The 23880-nt window shown below is 43.9% G+C and overlaps 1 long non-coding RNA gene across 1 annotated transcript; it reads right to left on the bottom strand.

Annotated features, from left to right (window-relative positions):
- Positions 1-917: 917 nt before the first annotated feature.
- On the bottom strand, positions 918-13197 carry LOC116980840. The gene is made up of 3 exons (XR_004414073.1): positions 13187-13197; positions 7061-7063; positions 918-1052 (listed from the first exon to the last, which is right to left on the bottom strand). It is a non-coding gene; the product is annotated as an uncharacterized LOC116980840 (long non-coding RNA).
- Positions 13198-23880: the final 10683 nt, after the last annotated feature.

The following is a 23880-nucleotide window of genomic DNA, read 5'->3' as shown; positions in this document are numbered from 1 at the left end:
ACCACGTTCTGAAGTTACTTGGCATTTTTGTATTGTGTGTGTGATTGTTTGTGTGTGTGAGATTTGTTTGTTGTTTTATTGACGAATACTGAGATCAACCATCCATCGACAATTATGGGATGTCTTCAAGAATTCAATGTCTGAAGATTACCTGAAGGAGAACGGAGATCAATGAATGATCCTAATATCGTGATTGAAGAGAAGCATCATGATCAGGCTCTGTTGTATATTCAAGACAAGCTTGAGAATTACAACAAAACAATGGAATTCTTTAATTTGCCACAACCAAGAAATGGAAGGATGCACCTTGATGTTGACAATCCAGAGTTGCTGCAGGAATTGCAATACAATAGAAATGAACAGCAGCAGTTTGTTGAGGAGAATGAGCCTCTGCTGAGTGATGAGCAGGGAGCATTGTATGACCAGGTGTGCAACTCCTTGAAAAGGAATCGCCCTTCAATGTTTTTCATTGATGCACCAGGAGGAACAGGAAAAACATTTATCACCAATTTGACCCTCTCCAAGTAAGAGGTCAAGGTGATGTGGCTATTGCTGTAGCATCCTCTGGGATAGCAGCTACATTAATGCCTGGTGGAAGAACTGCACATTCTCGATTCAAGATACCTATCCAAGGGGCCGATGATACATTCTGCAACATTGAGAAGAACTCTAAGACGGCACATTTCATGATGCAAGTGAAAGTCATTGTTTGGGATCAATGTCCAATGATTTGGCGAGAAAGCTTTGAAGCGGTGGACAGAACTCTTCAAGATGTCTGCAGCAACACTAAGCCTTTTGGCGGCATTCTTATCGTTTGTTGTGGCGATTTTCGACAACTACTTGCTGTGGTGAAAAGGGGAAATGATGCTGATGTTGAAAATGCCTGCATCAAGAAATCCTTCTTGTGGAGACTTTTCACCAAGTTTCAATTGCACACAAATATGCGATTGACAGAGGGAGAAGGCGACTATTCTCAATTTTTGTTGAAAGTTGGAGAAGACAAGATTTTGAAGAATGAAGACGATGAAATTGAAATCCCACAAGACATGCTTCTATCAGCAGAAACACTGGAGGATTGTATTGATTTCATCTATCCCACATTTGACAATCCTGCAGAATTATTCTCCAACAATTGTATCTTGGTTCCTCACAGCGATACCATGAGAAGCATCAATTCTACATGCATCAAATGCTTCCCTGGAATCTTTTCTTTTCTTTCAATGCTGTCACTGAGGGAACTCATGATACTCACTTCCTAACAGAATTCCTGATTCACTCGAGCTCTCTGGATTACCACCACACAAATTGGAGTTGAATAAAGGAACTCCAATCATATTAATGAGAAACTTGGAACCGCCAAAGCTATGCAATGGAACGAGGATGATTGTGGAAGAGCTATACAATAATCTGATCGGTGCAAGAATCAACATGGGAGCCTTCAAATATGACATTGTTCTCATTCCTAGGATAGCACTCATTTTGCCAGAAGATGAAGACATTCCCCTTCAACGGACCCAAGTCCCCATTCAATCAAGTTTTGCTATGGCGATCCATAAAGCACAAACAATGCAGAAGGTGTTGATCTACCTCGACAAACCGGTATTTCAGCATGGACAACTATATGTGGCTCTTAGCCGAGGACAGATTAAGGGAAATGTCAAAGTTTTCCTGAAGGATGGAACATCGACCAAGAATGTTGTCATTAAAAGCGTGCTTCGTTGAATGATGACTTCTGAGATAAATTCTCAGATTTTCTTTCTTAAAATTTGACCGCTGAATCTATCTATATTAAAATTGTCTCTTTTTATCAACAGGAAATAGTCATCAAGAGGCAGTGAGCAACAGAACACGACAAGAGACATAACAAGAAATACCTTAATAATTCTCATCTTTAACATTTAAATTGTTCTTATATTTAAACTTTAATAAATCCTTTTTGCACTTTTGATACCTGTGTGTTCTTCATCACAATGGGAACTTAATGGGCAGAAATGGCTGCTCTGTGGGAAAGCCACTAAGAGTGCATGGGGAGAGGTTGTGGGGAGATGGACTGAATGCGTGGGGGGAGGGGAATGGCAAGGAGCAGAGTGGGGAGGTAAAGGGAGCAGGGGTGACTGAGTGAACTGCCAGCGTATCAGGCGCGTGTGAGTGCACTGCCAGCCCACAAGCCGTGAGTAAGTGAACTTCCAGCCCACCAGCCGTGAGTAAGTGAACTGCCAGCCCACTAGCCGTAAGTGACTGAACTGCCAGCACAATAATCCATTCAGTTCACCCTCTCCCCCTTCTCTCTCACAGTCTGTCACCTGTTTTGGGCAGAATTCCTGGCAGTTTCTCAGTTGCCAGCCTGGCAGGTCCGAATGACTGTACTGCCAGGCCTCAGTGACTGAGTTGCCAGCCCAAGAATCCATTCCCTGCATTGAGCAGAAGCCAAGTCTGATTTGTAAAGGAAACATAAAGAACTGCAGATGCTGGAATCTTGATCAATAGACAAAGTGCTGGAGTAACTCAGTGGGTCAGGCAACATCTGTGGAGGGAACAGACAGACAATGTTTCGGCTCGGAGCCCTTCTTCAGACTGATGGAGTATGGCGGAGAGTTGCTGCCTCACAGCGCCAGGGACAGTTCGATCCCGACTACGGGTGCTGTCTGTACAGAGCTTGTATGTTCTCCCCATGACCAGCATGGGTTTTCACCGAGACCTACAGTTTCCTCCCAAGACGTACAGGTTTGTATGTTAATTGGCTTGGTTTAAATATAAAATTGTCCCCAGTGTGTGTAGGTTAGTGTTAATGTGCGGGAATCGCTGGTCAGTGCGGACTCGGTGGGCCAAAGGAAGCGTTGTTTCCACACTGTATCTACAAGATACACAATTTATTTGTCACATGTACCAATTGGTACAGTGAAATGTGTGGTCGCCATACAGCCATGCGAATAATAAAGAGCACAGAACACGATAGTCTTTAACACAAACATCTCCACACAGCGGGATCAAAGTTTCCCACTGTGAGGGAAGGCTCCAAAATTCAGTCATCCTCCTCCGTTGTCCTCCCATGGTCGGGGGGCTCCAGAACCCCCCGCTGTCGCCGCTACGGGCGGCCCGATGTTCAGGCCCGCTCGCCGGGTGATGGAAGTCTGACGTCGGGACTGGAGGACATCCTCAGCGGCTTCGACGCCCGAACCGGCCACGTCCGCAACTCCCGAAGTCCACAGGCGGAGATCCAACGCTGGCGGCCCTCGGCAACGGGTCCCAGGACTCCGCGATGTTGAAGTCAGCGCCGCCCGCGCTGGGAGCTCAGCAAACCACAGCTCCGATGTTGAAGCAGCAGGCCCAACACTCCAGAGCTTCAAACGGCGATCCCAGGTAAGCAATCGCCCACTCCGCGATGTATCCAGCGCTGCGACGCCGCTGCTGAAGCTCTGGTCCGGGTCCCCGGCAGGAAAGGCCGCGCCATTCCAGTTGGTAGGTCACAAGGGGGGGGGGGGGTGGGCGAGGACATGACTCGGAGAATAGTCGCGGCCTCGCCAGGAAGTGACTGGGAAACGGTTTCCCCCTTACCCTACCCCCCTCCACCACACAGAAAGGCTAAATAAATCACCAAAACAAACTTATAAAACTGACTAAAAATTAAAAAGACAGAAAAACAGACATAGAAACATAGAAAATAGGTGCAGGAGTAGGCCATTCGGCCCTTCGAGCCTGCACCGCCATTCAATATGATCAAGGCTGATCATCCAATTCAGTATCCTGTACCTGCCTTCTCTCCATACCCCCTGATCCCTTTAGCCACAAGGGCCACATCTAACTCCCTCTTAAATATAGCCAATGAACTGGCCTCAACTACCTTCTGTGGCAGAGAATTCCAGAGATTCACCACTCTCTGTGTAAAAAATGTTTTTCTCATCTCAGTCCTAAAAGATTTCCCCTTTATCCTTAAACTGTGACACCTTGCTCTGGACTTCTCCAACATCGGGAACAATCTTCCTGCATCTAGCCTGTCCAACCCCTTAAGAATTTTGTAAGTTTCTATAAGATCCCCCCTCAATCTTCTAAATTCTAGCGAGTACAAGCCGAGTCTATCCAGTCTTTCTTCATATGAAAGTCCTGACATCCCAGGAATCAGTCTGGTGAACCTTCTCTGTACTCCCTCTATGGCAAGAATGTCCTTCCTCAGATTAGGAGACCAAAATTGTACGCAATACTCCAGGTGTGGTCTCACCAAGACCCTGTACAACTGCAGTAGAACCTCCCTGCTCCTATACTCAAATCCTTTTGCTATGAATGCTAACATACCATTCGCTTTCTTCACTGCCTGCTGCACCTGCATGCCTACTTTCAATGACTGGCGTACCATGACACCCAGGTCTCGTTGCATCTCCCTTTTTCCTATTCAGCCACCATTCAGATAATAGTCTACTTTCCTGACAGACGGACAGGCAGACAGGCAGACAGACCATAGGCAGAGATTGCCATCAATGCGGCGCCCCTAGTCTCGAAACTAAACTAAACTAATGTTAGCATGTGCAGGATAAACGGTCTCTTTTTTAAACAGAAAGCGTGGGAGATATTCAGCAGATTACGCAGCATGTGTGGACGGAGAAACAGGGTGTGATCAGAATCCAACTTTACAGGCTATTGTCAAGTAATCCTGTTGGAGATCAGAGGAAACATATCTACCCAGCTAATCTGCCTATTCACTCCTCTGCTAGCCCCTTGTAGAGTAACCTGGTAGTTGCCAACAATCCCGATAGCCTGACAGACAATCTCCCCTCAAATTACTAAATGTTCCCTTTGAAAGCCATGGTTTTCCAGGTGAATTCACACACACCCATCTGCTGTGATGTATGTATGATTTTCACACTTACTCATCGTGGCTGAGACACAGTTTTATTAATTGTGTGTTGATTTTATTTCCTCAAAACAGATTTTATGAACCAATGCATCTTTTCCTCTTCATGAAGATGGATATTACATTCCTCTTCGGAACTAGAACAAACCATGTGTACAAACCAGCTAGGGGGCAGCGTGCAGGGAGTGACATACCCTTTCTCTCATACGTCTGTGTGGTGCAGGTCATGGGTTTAGGAGGTGCTGTTTACTTTTGGTTATTATTGTCATATGTACAGAGGTTCAGCAAAAAGCTTTTTTGTTGCGTAATATCCAATGTAAAATTGTGTCCTGTGTTTTTATGTTTGTATATTATGCACCAATGGAGTGGCAATAATAATTTCATTGTATGCAGTGCTTACAACAACAGATAAAGGCATTCATTCATTCATCAGCGAAAAAACTATACATGATTACAATCAAGCAGTCCACAGTGTACAGGTACAGGATAAAGAGAATAATGTGAAAGATAAAGTCCTGTAAAGTCCAATTAAAGATAGTCCGAGGGTCTCCAATGAGGTAACTGTGCTACATTTGAAGGTGTGAGTTGCTAGAACGTGCTGCTCCAGTTTGGAGTTGAGGCAGATACAACAGTGGCATTTAAGAGGCTATTGGACAGGCAATGAATATGCAGGGAATGAAGAGTTATGGATTATGCGCAGGTACATAAGAGATGGTCTTGACACCGTGTTCAGTGTGGACATTGTGGTCCGAGGGGTCTGTTTGTGTGCTGCACTGTGTTCTAGATGGTGAATTGCTGAGGTGCGACACATGGCAGGTATCATGTATGACGCAAAGTGGTTACAGACGGGATGAGATTCAGAGAGCTGTCTGCTCTTCTTGAGAACATTGGCTTAATATTGCCACATGAGCCTGGTCATATTCTTTACTATTTAATGAATGGGATGAAGAAAACACTGCGATGCAATGATTATGTCCATCTGTAGTTGAGCTTGAGAAGAGCTTCCTTTGTGAACCACAGCAGTCCTTCCAATCAAGACTCTAGACAGTGCCGATGGAGAGGGAGTGCCAGGTTTGAAATGTGTGAGAAGGAACTGCCGATGCTGGTTAGCCCCGAAGATAGAGACACAATGCTGGAGTAGCTCAGCAGGACAGGCAGCATCTCTGGAGAGAAGGAATGGGTGACGTTTCAGCCACCTGATAATCTGAAGAATGGTCTCGACCCGAAACGTCATCCGTTCCTTCTCCCCAGAGATGCTGCCTGTCACGCTGAGCTACCCCAGCATTTTGTGTCTATCTTCTATCCTGTAGAAGTGCAGAGTTGCAAGAAAAGCATTTGTTGAATCTGCAGCAATCTTCTTGCAGCCTGTTTATGTAAAATAATTATAATACCGCAAGAACGGAACTCACTATCAAAACATGGAGGGGACAGGGGACACAATTTTTTGGCGGCCACGTGCGCATGCGCACAGTCACACTCACGTGCGAGGCTTCGGAGGCTCAATCCAGCGTTTAAAATGGCGATTTTAAAATCGGGATGACAAAAACTTGGGGGGGGATGTCCCCCACCTCTCAAAACATGGGGGGGACGTGTCCCCTCTGCCCCCCCCCGGGTTTTCCGCCCCTGTAATACCGGGAAAGTGTCCTTGTTGTTGATCGAATATCTGCAAGAATTTTCCTGCTTTGACATAATTTTATCGTAAACTCTGGAGAAATGACTCAAATGCTGTTGATGGAGTTTTTCTTCCAGGTTTTCATGATCCGTTCATCAAGGTTTTGGCGTAGGCTTGGGAAAGGATGCAGAGGAGGTTTTCCCTGGATTAGGAGGTATGAGTTACAGGAAGAGGTTGGACAGACTTGGATTGTTTTCTCTGGAATGCCATGGGTTAATATAATGTCTGGAATAAAGTTGAGGGTAGACCTGACAGAAGTATATTAAATTATGGGAGATATACATAAGGTGGACTGTCAAAAGATTTTACTCAGGATGGAAATGTCAGAGATTAGAGGACATAGCATTAAGGAGATGTATGGGGTAAGTTTTTATACAAATGGTGATGAGTGCCTGGAACATGTTGCCAGAGGTGGTGGTGGAGGCACATACGGCTGTGGCATTTAAGAAACTTCTCGGTAGACACATGGATTTGCAGGGAACGGAGGAATATGGATCACGTGCAAACAGATAGAGTTGGCTTGGCATCTCATTGGTAGACACAAACTGCTGGAGTAACTCAGCAAGTCAGGCAGCATCAATGGAAAAAAATAGAGACGTTTCGAGTCAGAACCCTTCTTCAAATTGAAAGTAGAGGTGGCGGGGATGAGGATGGGGGGTGGGGGCAATGGGGGTGGGGCAATGGGGGTGGGAATAAACAAGGTGAGCAAAGACCAGAATAAATCAGGGCCAGCAACATATCACCTCAGGAAGAGTGCAGCCTGTAACAGCCCATTGTCTCGCCAACGTATTGGAGCCCACACTGGGAACACCAGATACAGTGGATGAGGTTGGAGGAGGTGCAAGTGAACCCTTGCTGTACTGTTCTATGTTCTATTGATTTTGAGCAGCAAAGTCAGAAGGCAATCTGGTGAAATTAGTGGACCATGTGAATGAACTATAGTCTCTCTAAATCAGTGGTTCCCAAAGTGGGGCGTACGCCCCACAGGGGGGCAATTTGATTTTTAAGGGGGGCATCAGGTAAACATATGTAGTTTATGTTTCAGATGTTATTTTGAGTAAATTCCATTTTCTGAGAATTATTTCTTTGTCTGCTCGTGCTAAAATATGGGGGGGGGGGCATCAGGATTTTAGAGGTGATTAGGTGGGGCATGGCCAAAAAAAGGTTGGGAACCACTGCTATAAATGAAGAAAACGGTGGAGGAATGGACACTAACCTACCAATTCTGCCTCTTTGCATGCCTATGGGAAGTATAAAATGCTGTCCAAAGATACCAAGGGTTTTGGCTTCGTCAGCTTGTAGTATTTTGGGGTGTGAGTACAGACGAGACTGGGATCTCCGCGGTGGGCTCTTCTCTCCCCATGTACATGACCTTCCCCAACCTCCCTCTTCCATGCCCTCACTGCCAGGTGGCCCTTGGCCATCACATTTTCCAGAGGCCAGCAGACCACTTCCTGCCCATGGAGTTAATGAGGTCCAGCAGCGAACAAATTCTGGGTGGTAGACTCTCTCCATCGAGCGTGTTCAGCAAGAGCTCTGCAAATCCCACCCCAAATTAAAAATTAAACTCTTTGGGCACGAATAGAAAGCACAGTAAATAAATGTGTGTTACATCTATTTAACTTCCGTGCCATAAATTGTCCATCAGCAACACCTTGTGCAAGAGGAAAAGTGTTTTCACAACACAAGTGCAGGTGAATTGTACAAGTTACAGAATAATGAGTAACCATGGTGATTAAAGTACAGATGTGGTTGAGGAATGTAGTTCAGTCATCCAGTCATGTGCCGTTGCGGCATTGTGGAAAATTAAACTTAAAATGCTAACACCCTGCCAGAAGTTGTACTACTGACATTCACCTTCCCCACTCAGTATCTGGATTGTGACAACAGTCATTAGTAGCTTCACTCAGCACTTGGCCTATCGAATTCAGCTGTTTGGTCTAATTACTCGACATCTCCAAACTGCTCTCCTCACAGCTCAGCTTTCACTTAATGATTAGTTTCTTGAGTATATCAGTCAACAGCAAGCGGATATGGAAACCGCAGAGCAGGAGGTGCACCAAAGATCAGGGCTTTGTGACTGGGAATAAATTCAAAATAAAACCAGAACTATATTGTGTTATAACACGCTTGACATCTTTTGAAATTACTACAACCTGTGTATAATTTCATTCTCACATATTGCTAACTCCAGCATTCAGTACTGAGCAAGCAGGTGTCTACACCAGCATTGTCAATGATTTTTAAACGCACTTAATGCTGAAAGCAGCGGCATACAGCACGGAAACAGGCCCTTCGGCCCAACTCGTCCATACCAACCAAGATGCTCTTCTAACCTGGACCCATTTGCCCACAATTAGTCCACATGCCTCGAAACCATTCCTATCCATGCACTTGTAAAAATGTCTTGTAAATGCTGTTATAGTACCTGCCTCAACTACCTCCTCTGGCAGCTCATTCCATACACCCACCACCCTCTGTCCTCATGTTCCTATTAAATCTTTCCTCTCCTATCTTGATCTTGATTCCCCGACTGAGTAAAAGAGGGAAGGGACGAGTTGACCAGGGAGTTGCGGCGGGAATGGTCTCTGCAGAAAGCAGAAAGGGGAGGAGATGGGAAGATGTGCAGGAGGTAGCACCGATGCTGTCGTCAATGTAGCAGAGGTAGAGTTCAGGGATAGGGCCAGTGTGCACCTGGAACAGTGATTGTGAAGTTGATGAAGTCAGTGAGTTCAGCAGTCCTGAAGTTGATGATGTTCCAGGCGTAGACTGGCCTTATCCCCAAACTCTACCTCCACTACATTGACGACTGCATTGGTGCTACCACCTGCACCCATGCAGAACTCACTGACTTTATCAACTTCACCAGTAATTTCCATCCTCCACTCAAATTCACTTGGACCATCTCCGACATCTCCCTACCGTTTCTAGATGTCACCGTCTTCATCACAGGAAACAGATCATTGACCGACATCTACGACAAACCTACTGACTCCCATGGCTATCTAGGCTACACTTCTTCCCACCCTGGTTCTTGTAAAGACTCTATCCCCTACTCCCAATTCCTCCGTCTACACCGCATTTGGACCCAGGATAGGTTTTCCATACCAGGGCATCGGAGATGTCCTCGTTTTTTAGGAAACGAGGGTTCCCCTCTTCCATTATTGATGAGGCTTTCACAAGGGTCTCCTCGATATCCCACAGCTCTGTTCTTACTCCCCCTCCCCCCATTCATAACAAGGACAGAGTCCCCCTTGTCCTCATCTTCCACCCCATCAGCCGTTGCATACAACAAATAATCCTCCGACATTTTCGCCACCTCCAACAGAATCCCACTACTGGCCGCTACAGCACCTCATATTTCGCTTGGGCATCTTACACCCCAGCGACATGAACATTGACTTCTCTAACTTCTAATAGCCCTTGCTTTCCCTCTCTCACCATCCCCTCCCCCTTCCCAGTTCTCCCACCAGCCGTACTGTCTACGACTACATTCTATCTCTGTCCCGCCCACTCCTCTGACATCAGTCTGAAGAAGGGTCTCGACCCGAAACGTCACCCATTCCTTCTCTCCAGAGATGCTGCCTGTCCCGCTGAGTTACTCCAGCATTTTGTGTCTACAATACACCAAGTGTCCTGTACAACTGGAACATTAACGTCCCAACGTCTATACTGAGTTGCCTGAATGGTGCAGGGCAGCAGGCCATAAGCCTTGTTCACCCATCTAATCTATCTGCAACATCACTTTCAGTGAACTAGGTGCTTATTCTCCTGGCTCCACCTGCGCTACATCACACCGAGGGCCTATCATTCACCTTGAGATGATTATTATGAGATAATTAAAAGAAATACGTTTCAACCAGATTTTTGAGGCTTTCAAGGACTGCAAAGGGAATCTCCTGGCACTGGGGCAGTCTAAGTAATAGAAAGATCAGTGACGCAGAGGCAGGGGAGGTAGGTAAGGTGTATGGATGGGGGGGGATAGGTAATGTGTATAGGTGGGAGGATAGGTGAGGTGTGTACATAGGGGGATGGGTGAGGTGTATAGGGAGGTAGGTAAGGTGTATATGGGTGGATAGGTGAGGTGTATATGTAGGGAGGATAGATAAGGTGTATAGGTAAGTAAAGGTATAGAAGGAGGAGGGTAAATGAGATGAGGGTAGAGGGGCATAAAGGCAGGCAGAGAGGCCTGTTTCTGTGCTGTAAAGCTCAATGATTCTCTGACACTATTATAGGTCCTCAGTTTTCTTTGGAATTTCTAATTTCACATTAATAACAGGGGATTTTTTTTTCTCTGGCTGTTATTAACCGCTTCCAAAAGTGCAAGGGATCCCGTTGTGAAAGAAGCATTAATCAAGAATCCAGGGTGTTTAATTGTCAACGGCACAATTGAATAAGTTACTTGCAGCAATACAACAGGCCTGTACACACAATAATCACAGAATATATAAAAACATCAATATCCCGAATATCACAGTGGCTCAACGGTAGAGATGCTGCCTTACAGCGCCAAAGTTGTGGGATTTCTCCGGGTGCTCCGGTTTCCTCTCACAAAGACATGCAGGTTTGAAGGTTAATTGGCTTTGGTCAAATTATAAATTTCCCTAGTGTGTAAGATAGTACGAGTGTACAGGGCGATCGCTGGTCGGCGGAAGGGCCTGTTTCTGTGCTGCATTTCTAAGGTCTAAAATCTAAGTGAACAACCTCAGTACTTGTGATGGACTGCGTAGGCAGCATGGATTCACCACTTTTTGTGTTCTCCCTCGTTCCTGAGCATCTAAGTTGCCGAACCAGGCCGTGATGCAACCAGTCAATATGCTCTCTGCCATACACCTGCAAGCAAATAGCAAATAACGCAATGGATCTTTGTTCTCATCCTGCTCCTTGTTGAAGCATAGAGTGACTTGTTTGATATATGGATGGGCGACCACCTGTGTACAGCATATACAGCGGGCATGCTGCCTGGATAAATAGATGATCCAAACGGAGTCTGCATTCCCGTCTGGACAAAAATCTCTGTCACTTTGCCCCTGTGGAAAAAAAACACTTCAAATCCAATCTTAGCTCCAAAGTAAATAATGAAGTAATGGCTTTAATTAAATGATGAATTTTAACATTATTTGCAGAACGATTTATAAATACATTCCATTTCTAACTCGAAAACAGATAATTTAATTCAAATAATATACTGAATACTTACTTTGCAGCAGACTATTTGGGTTAATATATAACTAATTTACTTGAAAACCTTTTTGTCATAATACTCAAATAAAATAGACATCTTAAAATTAAATTCTTAAAACTCTTCTATTCCTTCCTTCCACATCCTTGGCATCATTTGAGCTGCTGCCTCATAGCTCCAGAGACTTGAGTTTGATCCTGACCTCAGGTGCATCATGTGTGGAGTTTGCACGTTCTCCCCGTGACCGCATGGGTTTCCTCTGGGTGCTCGGGTGCTCCGGTTTCCTCCCACATTCCAAAAATGTGTGGGTTGTAGGTTAACTGGTCTCTGTAAATTGCCCCTTGTGTGTAGGGAGTGGATGCGAAAATGGGATAACATAGAACCAGTGAGCACGGGTTGGTGTGTTCTTGGTGGGCTGAAGGGCCTGTTTGCATGCTGTATCTCTAAACTTAACTCCACACTTGCACATGCTCCAGTTCTAACATTGTTTTGCAATTGAATACTGGCAATAAAATGCAATAATTGAACTAATAACATTGTTTCGAATTATGTAGGAAAGAACTGCAGATGCTGGTTTAAATTCTTCAGTCCGAAGAAGGATCTCAACCAGAAATGTCCCCCATTCCTTCTCTCCAGAGATGCTGCCTGTTCCGCTGAGTTACTCCAGCATTTTGTGTCTACCATTATTTCTAATTAGTTGGATTGTATTAATCCCCCATAGTTCTCATTTTTGGATTGGTCTCACCAATTGAGGAAATTTAGGATTGCATTTAGATTTCTTATTGTCACGTGTACAGAGGTACAGTGAGAAGCTTTGATTTTGTTTGCCATCCAAACAGATCAGATATACATAAACATAAGCTGGTTTAACACAATTGCAATCGGTAGAACAAAGGGGGAGATACAGAGTGTAGAATATTCTCCAACTCCCAGTTTTTGTATTGAAGGGCAGGGTAAATCAGAAAGCAGGATTGGATTGGAATTTTAAAAGCTTTAAGATTGTAGGACAAAGTAGGGAACGATGTCATTTGATTTCAAGATCCTGGGACAAGTTAAACTAAAGTGTAAATGTGCACCAGATACCTATTTCAACGTGACTAAAAGCGGGAGGAAGGAGAAAGAATAGGTAAGATGGAATAGATTCCACTCAAAATTACATTTTAAGTCGCCAAGTTGACCTTTGTGTTAATTGCATGCCTGGAATTGAAACGGTCGTAGTTCAACAATTACATGCCGCTACAGTCCATTTTAAAGACTTAGTGACATATATTCAAAACAGCTGGATACTAACTGAAAGATTATTAAATTTAAAAAATGTTAACGGTGATTAAACTAAATGAAGGAATTGATTGAGTCACATTAAAAGTTACATTTTTTTAAGATAAATGTCAGAAAATTTGGGTTCTTTTTCTCTTTTAAATCAGTACTTTGCGATAAAGAGCAGGAAAATATTATGACCAAAGTAACACTATTATGAGTCAGTAACACTTCAAACAATATTAGAATGTGCTGCCAGGGGTGGTGGTGGAGGCAGATATGGTAATGGTGTTTAAGAACACAAGTTGCTGTGGTGCTGCAGGTGAGAATGTCATTGTTCTGTCTGGGACATACGACAATAAACCACACTTGACTATTATGTGGAAAGTGAATTGCAGATGCTGGTTTAACCATATAACCATATAACCATATAACAATTACAGCACGGAAACAGGCCATCTCGGCCCTACAAGTCCGCGCCGAACAATTTTTTTTCCCTTAGTCCCACCTGCCTGCACTCATACCATAACCCTCCATTCCCTTCTCATCCATATGCCTATCCAATTTATTCTTAAATGATACCAACGAACCTGCCGCCACCACTTCCACTGGAAGCTCATTCCACACCGCTACCACTCTCTGAGTAAAGAAGTTCCCCCTCATGTTACCCTAAACTTCTGTCCCTTAATTCCGGTTTATACCGAAGATAGACACAAAATTCTGTAGTTACTCAGCGGGTCAGGCAGCATCAGTGGAATGGAGGTGTTGGCACTGATGCTGCCTGACCCACTGAATTTCTCCAGCATTTCAAGGTCATAGGTGATAGGAGCAGATTTAGGCCATTCTGTCCATCAGGTCTACTCAGCCATTCAATCATGGCTGATCTATCTCTCCTCACCCCATTCTCCTGCCTTCTCCCCATCTTGGCTTCTTTATGGCCTTGAAGAAGCACGTGTTATTACTGCAGGCTGCCATCTTAATGTCTTTATTTAAAAGACAACCTGTCCTCCATATTGTGTTCCATATAATTTACAAAGTCATTCAGACTTGGCACCGAGCCATTCTTTTGTTCTACTAGTCCATGCATTTGTAGAAGAACAACTCCATTCTAGATTTGACTATTAGCCCTTGCACATGGATGTGTAGAGAATGGAGGGATTTGGGTCATGTGTAGCCAGAGAAGATTAGATTAACTTGGCCTGATGTTTGACTCAGATAATGTGGGCAAAGGGCTTGTCGCTACGCTGTGCTGCTCATTGTGCTATTATCTGGAATAAACTGACAGGATGTAAGGATACCTTGAGCAGGATTTGCAGTAGAGCAGCCCATTCAAGGACTGAGCACTGCAGAAGCAACACTATTGGAAGTGCCAGGTACATCTCTATGAGAAGAATATTTAATTTAGTTTAGTTCCGAAATACAGTGGGGAAACAGGCCCTTTGGTCCACGGAGTCAACATCAACCAGCGATCACCCGTACACCTATGGGCCTGTCCCACTTAGGCGATTTTTTTAGACAACTACAGGCGACTAGTTCGTCGCTGGGAGTAGTCTCCTCAGTCGCGCAAAAAGTCGTAGCGTCTTTCTGGTTGTTGCTAAATTTTCAACATGTTGAACATTTTTTGACGACAGTGGGTTTGACGCCAATGAGCGTAGATTGACTTCTCTGTCGTAGGTTGTAGCCAGGATGACGTCGGTTTTCGCCGGTTTTTCGGCGACCCGCTACAACTATGTCAGTCGCCGGCAGTTGCCTATAAAATCGCCAAGTGGGACAGGCCCACACTATCTTACATACTAGGGACAATTTACAATATTTTCTGAAGTTAATTAACGTACAAACCTGTACGGCTTTGGAATGTGGGAGGAAACCAGAGCACCCAGTGAAAACCCACAGGGTTATGGGGAGAACGTACAAATTCCACACAGACAACGACCATATCAGAATGGAACCCGGGTCTCTGGCGCTGTGAGGCAATGACTCTATCGCTGCTCCACCGTGCCACTCATTCAATAAAATATTCAATATTCATGTACTTGCTTCATGAGGAACGCACCTCTCAGGAATGCACTGCAGCTTGGTCCAGCCAACACAAAGGCTTTGTGCAGAAGGTCCTGCCATCAGTGGTCACTGAATGACCAGCAATGCTTTGTACATAAAGGCCACATGAGTCAGTCCAGTTCTCGGTGCGTGGAATGTATTGACTCCATAGAGTCATACAGCGCGGAAACAAGCCCCTTGGCCCAATTTGCAACGTTGATCAACATGCCCTGGGTTTGGCCCATATCCCTCTAAATGTATTGTATCCTTGTACTTGTGTAAATATTTCTTAAATGTTGTAATAGTACCTGCATCAATGACTTCCTCCAGCAGCTTGTTCCATACACTAACCACCCTGTGTGCAGAAAGGTTACCTTTCATGTAATAGGAACCTGAGGGGCAACCTTTTCACTCAGGAGGGTGGTAGGTCCATGGAAAGAGCTGCCAGAGGAGGGAGTTGAGGCGGGTACAATAACGACATTTAAAAGACATTTGGACAGGTACGCGGATAGGAAAAGTTTCAAGTGATATGGACCAAACGCAGTCTAATGGGACTAGCGTAGAAGGTTGGCATGGAGGAGTTGGGCCAAAGTACTTGTTTCTCTGTTGTATGCCTCCATGTACATAGTTGCCGTGTTGTGAGCGCTAATGCTTTATTTTGAGTGCAAAAGGGAACGTAACTTTGCAAGAAACATTTTATTTTCTAGTCCTTTAATGATCCCGATCTCAGTTTGAGCGATGCGTGCGTGCAGGAAACAGCACGGCTATATATACCAATACATGACCTTTATTTATGTGAACTCCAGTTTAGTTATATGTCGCCCTCCTACTGTGCACAAAGTATCATTTTTCCACCAAGGAAAAGCTCAAGCAGATTTCTATAACCTGATGCTGGATCAGATTAATAACATCTTCCAGGCTCATATTTTGCCACATCATGGTAATTATTCCCAGTAATTTTTACTTTGGAGTTAAGTGCTCTCTAATTTTCTTTCAGTGGATATTTAAACAAATTAAATGTCTATTGTTCAGTGTCACCTTAGGCATGGGTTTAACTCCTGCCCGTGAAGATAATATACTTTGGTGGTTTGAGTCATAGTCATACAGCATGGAAACAAAGCCTTAGGCCTAACGTCCATGCCACTAACATGCCCCATCTACACCAGCCCCATTTTCCCGCGATTGACCCATATCCTTCTAAACCTTTCCTATCCATGTACCTGTCAAAAGTGTTTTTTAAATGTTATTATAGCACCTGCCTCAACTACCTCCTCTGGCAGCTTTTTCCATATACCCACAACCCTCTGAGTGAAAAAGTTGCCCTTCAGATTCCTATTAAATCTTTCCCCTCTCACATTAAACCTATGTCCTCTGGTTTTCGATTCCCCTACCCTGGGTAAAATACTGTGTGCATTCACCCTATCTATTGCCCTCATGGTTTTATACACCTCTATAAGGTCATGCCTCTTACAAGTAGTTATTGATTCAATTTGCAAAGCAGGTGGAGAGGCACACTGTGAGCCATCAAAGGGTAGTGTGGTCATTTTCAAAACAAATACTTGTGTTATAAGACATAATGAGCGTGCGGAAGCAGTAATCCCTGCGCACTGCTTTGACTGGTCTGTAATTGAATGTGTCAGGACAGGTATTTGAATGAGACCCACATGACGAGTATCATGTTTTCTGTCCTGGACACATGAAAGGCATTTGGAACAAGTCAACAAATTGCACTTCTGGGGAAGGGCAGGGGTTGAGGGTGGTGTTAGCAACAAGGAATCAGATCACACAGTTATGCACAGATGCTACAATTTGCACAGTCATACTTTATTAGGATCACTCACAGATTTTAAACCTGTTGCAAGTTCAGGGTGTCAGGGGTATTTAGTGGATTTATTTGTATTTATTCACCTTTCCCTGTTTCGTGCCTGGGCTTTGCTTTGCTGGCTGCACCTGGCACAATCCACTTCAAGCAATGAGGGTGATGGATCCATTTCTGTGTAGTCGTTCCTTCCCCCCTTGCAAAAAAGCACTGCAGCTAAATGTTCCCTGTCCAAGGACAACATTTGCAGAATCGTGTCTGCTCAAAGCCAATCTCAAACAAGACTGCGATTTAAGGGAGAAACAAGGAACAAGGACTAACTCAGCAGGTCAGGCAGCATCCCGGAACCACAAAATGCTGGAGTAACTCCCGAGATGCTGTCTAACCTACTGTCTTTGTCTTTTTCTGAGATTCAGGTTTAGGTTTAAGTTTAGCTTTATCATTATCACATGTGCTGAGGTAAGGTGAAAAGCTTTGTTTTGTGGGCTCCCCAATCAAATCGGATAATGGAATGCAAGAGTCCAGGTATAAACTCATGGTACAATGATAGGGCAAAGAGAGAGTATAGTTTCACAGCGTTTAAATGTGATAGCTCCAGATATCTGCAATGTCTTGCTGCTGTGATTGAAATGCAATGATACTCACCTGGATCAGCCAGTGGAAATCTGTAATGCCAAATAGAGGCCATTTTATACAGCTTCGGGGCTAGTTTGCCATCTTTCCCACTCTGCCAACCCCCCTCCCAGGAACCAAAGATTTCACTCAAAAGCCTAGAATTCCTGGGAAACTAATTATTTAAATTAATTTACACGTGCCAGACGCTTGGATTTATTTCCCACAGTCATCTGTTTGCTTTGCACTTGATATATTGAAACTATTTTATTGTTGGTCATGTCCATGAACTAATTAGGCTGTAGTTTACACAGGCTTGCTAAAGCCTTAGAGTGGCAGAAAATAGCACAGTGGCAGCTCTTAAATATGTTGTAATGTGGCATTAGTCTTTTGTGATATTTGTGATATTAAGTATTTTGTAATGTTGTTCTTTAGTCTTAATCGTTTGTGATATTTAGACAACAATGTGACTCCTGAGGGGAGTCTGTAATGGAAAACGTCACTACTTTTATACTGCTCTGGATGTCTTAATATTCCCTGAATAATTGAACAGGGTTGTTTTATTCAGATGTCCGTCATCTCGGAGAATTATAGGAGTGCTGCCCGTTTTATGGCAGCTCGACTACTACTACAGCTGGTTCGATCAGTCTGTCAACAAAACTATTACAGCCTGCTGCTCAGCCTGAGAAACACATGTCCTTGACCCGAAACTCACCACATCACCTCTTCCTTTCCGTGATAAAACACAAGGCCTGCTTCTGACAGCGGAATGGAATGGCTCTCGAATGCTGGCCACGCACTTGAGCGGTCCCCAGAATTATGAAATAAATTACGGCCATTAATAATATACACGGAACAACTTTTAAATTTCCCTGTAACTCACTGCTTGGAAACAAGAAGCAAGTGTAATCATATAATATGAGTCATGTAAGCACATACTATCAAGAGCAGTTTCAGTGTCATCTTTAATGCCTCAGTTGCTACGTTATTCCACCTGTATTGCCCTCTGGACAATTATAGGAAGAAAATTAGACGCAATATTGTTTATGGTTGACAAGAACTGGTGGTGTATTTAAGGCAGTAATTTTATCTCAGGCTTAAGCGGACATTAATAAAACAGCCAAATGCCAGCCAAGTGGTTTATGATGTGGTTCAACTGCTGAACTGAATTGCTGCTTTGTAACTCAATGCTCCATCTATTGATCAGACAGCGTTATGTTGTTGATAAGCTGAATCCAAGTGTCCATCCTTTATTCAGTAAAAAACAGAAATAACTTGATGCATGTTCGATATTAGGTGATGATGAACATGCAAAACTCGCCAACATAGAATTGAAGGTGAAGACGTTATTTGTTTCTCGAAATGAGAAGCCCGCTCATCAAAATCTCTAAGATTATAAATTGTGCTGCCTGTGTGGAGTTTGCACGTTCTCCCTGTGACCGCGTGGGTTTCCTCCGGGTGCTCCGGTTTCCTCCCACATCCCAAAGACGTAGATTTATTGGCCCTCTGTAATTGCCCCAAGTGTGTAGGGAGTGGATGAGAAAGTGGGATAACATAGAACTAGTGGGTGAACGAGTGATCGATGGTTGGCGTGGGCTTGGTGGACCACAGGGCCTGTTCCCATGCTGTATCTCTAAACTAAACTAATAGGTACAAACAGAATATTTCCACCATGGAGAAAAAGTAAATTAGAGAGATAAAGAAAGATGTTGAAAAATAAATCAAATTAGGTTTAGGTTTAGGTTTATTATTGTCATGTGTAGAGAAGTAGAGTGAAAGGCTTTGTTTGCATGCTATCCAAACAGATCAGATATGCCGTACATAACTACATTCAAGCCAAACTCGTCTAATTGGGAGAGCAAAGGAGAAGGTATGGAATGCAGATATAGTTCTCAGCATTGTAGCACATCAGTTCTATAGACAATAGACAATAGGTGCAGGAGTAGGCCATTTGGCCCTTCGAGCCAGCACCGCAATTCAATGTGATCATGGCTGATCATCCCCAATCAGTACCCCGTTCCTGCCTTCTCCCCATATCCCGTGACTCTGCTATTTTTAAGAGCCCTATCTAGCTCTCTCTTGAAAGCATCCAGAGAACCTGCCTCCACCACCCTCCGAAGCAGAGAATATCCAATGTCGGCAATGTGGTCGGGTGAATTGAACAGTACCCTAGCTTAGGGTAGAACTCTTCAGATGCCTGATAACAGAAGGAAAGAAGCTCTCTGTGTCTGGTTGTATACGCTTTCAAGCTTCTGTATCTTCTGCAGCAGTGAGAAGAAGGATTGACCGGGATGGGACAAATCTTTGATAACGTTGGCTGCTTTTCTGAGGCAGTGTGAAATGTAGAAGATGCGTAGAGATATAAAGAACTCTGAAAGAACTGCTTTACTGAGATCGGCATGTGCTCCAGACCTGGGCACGCAGTGGCTGCTCTGTGTACGATCTACAAAATGCAATGGAGCTGCTCACCAGGGCTGCTCCTGCAGCATCTCCTCAACCCTTAGGCTACCATCAAGAAGGACAAGGGAAGCTGAAGAGCATCAACTGTAGTTTCCCGTCCAACACACACCATCCTGAACTGAGCATATTTCACTGATCCTTCATTGTCACTGGGTCTAATGATGGATCTCCTTCGCATGCTGACTGTGGAAGACACTTCATTAGAAGAACTGCAGTGTTTTAAGGTGGCAGCCCACCACATCCTTCTCTGGGGTAATTAGGCAAGGGCAATGAATGCTGGTCTTTTCAGTGGAACCCAAATCCCTAAAAATGAATCATGAGAAAGATAGTGGTGAGAATTGGAAGTCACCATCACAGAGTGTTTGGGACAAATAGTATAGATGTCTGTGGGACTAGAAAGTAACTTAAAAACAGGAAGGCATTGGCGAGGCCTCATCTGGAGTATTGTGTCCAGTTTTGGTCACCCTGATATAGGAAGGATGATGTTCAACTGGAAAGAGTGCAGAGATGATTTACGAGGATGTTGCCAAGACTCGAGGGCCTGAGCTACAGGGAGGGGTTGGGCAGGCTAGGACTATTCCTTGGAGCACAGGAGGCTGAAGAGTGATCTTATAGAGTTGTTAAAGATCATGAGGGGAATAGATAGAGTAGATGCACAGAGTCATTTATCCAGAGTAGGGGAATCAAGACCCATAGGTTGAACCTGAGAGGGGAAAGATTTAGAGGGATATGGGCCAACATTTTCACACATAGGATGGTGGGTATATGGAACAAACTGCCAGAGGAGGTAGTTGATGAAGGTACTATAACAACATTTAAAAGACATTTAGACGGGTACATGGATAGGAAAGGTTTAGAGGGATATGGGCCACACACAGGCAGGTGCAGTAGGACTAATGTAGATGGGATATCTTAGTCAGCATGGGCAGGTTCAGCTGAAGGGCCTGTTTACCTGCAGCATGATTCTATGCCTGTATGACTCTAATTAAACATCCTTGACTGGACATGGATTTTCACATTTTTGCATATCAAGAATCTATCTAAGTACTTTAAACATATCCAAAGACCACTCCCCCTCCCCCCCCCCCCCACCCCCCTCGAACATTATTTGCAAAAAGAGTTCCAAAGAATCTTTGAATGGACAACCTTTTATTTTTAAACAGTGACCCCTCTGGGTCAACATTTCCCCACAGGAACAAATATCCTCTCCACAGCAAGCATGTCAAGACCCCTTCGGATCTTATGTGTTTCACGTTCAAATTTACGATCTGAAAGGTTTCAAGCACTTGGTAAAACATCACTCATCACTTGGTGTGAGTTGTCAGAGAGTTCACACATTGACAAGCTCGAGAGCTCACATATCATCAATCAAATATTGAGAGGGCAGAAGAATCACCATGGTCGCAAATGAATGTTCTGTCAACTGGGTGCAAGATAATTGTTGTTTCTTAGTTCATTTGGCTAAATACCTTGTCATACAGCATGGAAACAAGCCCTTTGGCTGGTCCCATTTTCCGGCACTTGGCCTTATCCCTCTAATCCTTTCTATACATGTACCTGTCTGAAGAAGGGTTCAGACTCTAAACGTCACCTATTCTTTTTCTCCAGAGATGCTGCCTGATTGGCCGAGTTACTCCAGCATTTTGTGTCTATCTTCTTCACTGTCCACTATATCATCAATATTGATGTCATCTGTCATGTTATTAGTAATATCACTATTTTCCCATCCAAATCACTAGTATGTATGACAAACAACAACTCACCCAGTTGAGGCAGCTACGATAGTAGCATTTAAAGATGGATATGCAGGGAATGGAGAGATATGGTTTATGTGCAGGTAGATAAGAGGTGGTGTTGGCATCCTCTTCAGCATAGACTTTGTGGGCCGAAGGGCCTGTTCTTGTGCTGCACTGTTCTATGTTCTATGCCTACAACACACCACAGGTCACAGGCCTGACATATAACACCTCCATGACCACTTTCTATCTCCTTCCACCAAGACAATTTTGTATCCAGTTGGCTGGCTGACCGTGAATCCCATGTCTTCTACTCTTCTAGCCCTGCCTACCATGCAGTATCTTGTCAAGGGCTTTGCTAAAGTTCATGCAGACAACATCTTCATGCTACCTTCATGCTCCTCCTGGTCACCTCTTCAAAAAAATTGGCAGATGTGATTTCCCACACACAAATACATCGTGGCTATCCCCAATCATCTCTTGTCTTTCTAAATTAAATGAATCCTGTCTCAGAATCCCTTCCAAAAAACGTTCCCACCATTGATGTGAGGCTAAATGGCCTGTTTAACCACTCAGGTTTTAACAGTTGCTAAACAATCTCTCCTTTTAGAGTTGTGACATCCCATTCTTTCAGATTTTGAATATTATTGGAATTTTAAGAATAATTTCAAAGCCAAATACTTACAGAGTTAGATAGGGCTCTTAAAGAGTCAGGGGATATGGGGAGAAGGCAGGAACGGGGTACTGTTTGTGGATGATTAGCCATGATCACATTGAATGGCAGTGTTGGCTCCTGCACCTATTGTCTGTTGTCTATTGTCTGTTCCTTTGTATTCCTTATTTAGCTGCTAATCCTCTCTCTGCTTTGTTTTCAGTATGGGATTTTTGGATTGCTTGATTTATCCTAATTGACACAAGGTAACTCAGTGACCATCTTTCAATCAGTTAAAGGGATAATACATCACTGTTTAGTCTACACCCAAGACCCAGAGACTCATGCACAAGCTACTGGCCACAGGCCTGACATATAAAACGTTGTACAGTGTGCATACTGATTTGTTCCTCTGAAGAAATTGCTAGTGCATGAGTCCATAAAATGTGTTTGTGGACAGACTCGTTAATGTCATTTGTTTGATATTGGCTGTGAAATGTATTAAATTAATTTTAATTGAAGAAGTTAAAATAAAAGGCAACAAGATACTGAACAATAAACCTGATCTACAAGTAGATGATTATTGTTGATATTGCAAATTGTGTTTAAACGTGGAAGGCGATCTCCATCTATGCAGTGTGTTCTTTACGTTAGACTTTAGAGATACAGCATGGAAACAGGCCCTTCATCCCACCGAGTCCACGCCGACCAGCGATCACCCATACACTAGGGACACTTTTACAATTTTATCAAAGCCAATTAACCTACAAACCTGCACGTCTTTGGAGTGTGGGAGGAAATCGGAGCACCCAGAGAAAACCCATGCGGTCACGGGGAGAAGGATCAGACGCCGTACAAACAGTACCCATAGTTAGGATTGAACCCGGGTCTCTTGTGAGCAACAACTCTAACGCTGCATCATTGTGCCACTTCCTTCTACAGGATTTCACAAACACTTCACAGACAATAAATTATTTTGAAGTACCATCATTGTTTTTTTGTAGATTAAAAGTTGCCTTTACACATGATTAATAAACATACGTTTTACATGGCCGGAAAGCAAAAATAATGACATTTAACTCATTGGAGGACTAGGCACACCGTACTGGTGCATAATGTCATAAAAAACACAGACGTGAATAATATAAAAATATCCTGCTGTTAAATCCAGATGAATTATGGTTGAGTGTTTAAGAAGGAACTGCAGATGCTGGAAAATCGAAGGTAGACAAAAATGCTGGAGAAACTCAGCGGGTGAAGCTGCATCTATGGAGCGAAGGAAATAAACAACGATTTGGGTCGAAACCCTTCTTCAGGCTGATGTGAGGCAATAATGATGCTTGAGATTCGATAATGAAAGAAAACTCATGATTGTTTTAAATAGTTGTGATATTGGGATTGTGTGAACACAATTAAAGCTGGGTAGCATTGAAACTATTGCTGGTGCTCTCTCAATAGAGCTTCTATGTTCTCCTTGTGAGTACTGAATTGAGCAAACCATAAAATGTAGGAGTAACTCAGCGGGTCAGGCAGCATCCGTGGAGGTCGATCCAGGGAACAGAAGAATGTTGGTCTACAAAGAAAGACACAGGTAACCCAATGGGTCA

Source organism: Amblyraja radiata, chromosome 14 (genome assembly GCF_010909765.2).
Source record: "Amblyraja radiata isolate CabotCenter1 chromosome 14, sAmbRad1.1.pri, whole genome shotgun sequence".
Classification (NCBI taxonomy): domain Eukaryota; kingdom Metazoa; phylum Chordata; class Chondrichthyes; order Rajiformes; family Rajidae; genus Amblyraja; species Amblyraja radiata.
Note: the sequence above shows the minus strand (reverse complement) of the source record. Positions and strands in the feature narration are given on the sequence as shown.